Below are 961 nucleotides of genomic sequence, written 5' to 3'. Positions count from 1 at the left end.
TAGTGACTTTAATATGTATCAAATAGTACGCTTCTTGAAGAGGTTTAGTCATAGGTGATCCACGTCGACCGACAACGGCTCAGGCTTGTTTGAGTCGCTATCGTCTAGTGGTTAGGACGTCACGTTGTGGCCGTGACAACCCCGGTTCAAATCCGGGTAGTGACTTTGATATGTATCAAATTGTACGCTTCTTGAAGAGGTTTAGTGATAGGTGACCCACGTCGACCGACAACGGCTCATGCTTGTTTGAGTCGTTATCGTCTAGTGGTTAGGACGTCACGTTGTGGCCGTGACAACCCCGGTTCAAATTCGGGTAGTAACTTTGACATGTATCAAATCGTACGCTTCTTGAAGAGGTTTAGTGATAGGTGATCCACGTCGACCGACAACGGCTCATGCTTGTTTGAGTCGCTATCGTCTAGTGTTTAGGACGTCACGTTGTGGCCGTGACAACCCCGGTTCAAATCCGGGTAGTGACTTTGACATGTATCAAATTGTACGCTTCGTGAAAAGGTTTAGTTATAGGTGATCCACGTCGACGGACAGCAGATCATATTTTTTTGAGTCGCTATCGTCTAGTGGTTAGGACGTCACGTTGTGGCCGTGACAACCTCGGTTCAAATCCGGGTAGTGCCTTTGATATGTATCAAATCGTACGCTTCTTGAAGAGGTTTAGTGATAGGTGATCCACGTCGACCGACAACGGCTCATGCTTGTTTGAGTCGCTATCGTCTAGTGGTTAGGATGTCACGTTGTGGCCGTGACAACCGCGGTACAAATCCGCGTAGTAGCTTTGACATGTATCAAATTGTACGCTTCTTGAAGAGGTTTAGTTATAGGTGATCCACGTCGACGGACAGCAGCTCATATTTCTTTCAGTCGCTATCGTCTAATGGTTAGGACGTTACGTTGAGGCCGTGGCAACCCGCGGTTCAAATCCGAAGTAGTGACTTTAATATGT

At 47.0% G+C, this 961-nt stretch overlaps 6 non-coding genes across 6 annotated transcripts; all 6 read left to right on the top strand.

The window, feature by feature from the left end:
* Nucleotides 1-93: 93 nt before the first annotated feature.
* Nucleotides 94-165, top strand: Pmar_PMAR026057. Its single transcript has one exon. It is a non-coding gene; the product is annotated as a tRNA-His (tRNA).
* Nucleotides 166-250: 85 nt separating this feature from the next.
* Nucleotides 251-322, top strand: Pmar_PMAR026056. The gene has a single exon. It is a non-coding gene; the product is annotated as a tRNA-His (tRNA).
* Nucleotides 323-407: 85 nt separating this feature from the next.
* Nucleotides 408-479, top strand: Pmar_PMAR026055. Its single transcript has one exon. It is a non-coding gene; the product is annotated as a tRNA-His (tRNA).
* Nucleotides 480-564: 85 nt separating this feature from the next.
* Pmar_PMAR026054 lies at nucleotides 565-636 on the top strand. The gene has a single exon. It is a non-coding gene; the product is annotated as a tRNA-His (tRNA).
* Nucleotides 637-721: 85 nt separating this feature from the next.
* Nucleotides 722-793, top strand: Pmar_PMAR026053. The gene has a single exon. It is a non-coding gene; the product is annotated as a tRNA-His (tRNA).
* An 85-nt stretch (nucleotides 794-878) lies between these two features.
* Nucleotides 879-952, top strand: Pmar_PMAR026052. The gene has a single exon. It is a non-coding gene; the product is annotated as a tRNA-Leu (tRNA).
* Nucleotides 953-961: the final 9 nt, after the last annotated feature.

This window comes from Perkinsus marinus, assembly GCF_000006405.1.
Source record: "Perkinsus marinus ATCC 50983 genomic scaffold scf_1104296964776, whole genome shotgun sequence".
In the NCBI taxonomy this organism is placed as follows: Eukaryota; Perkinsozoa; order Perkinsida; family Perkinsidae; genus Perkinsus; species Perkinsus marinus.
This window is presented reverse-complemented; position numbering and strand designations above follow the sequence as displayed.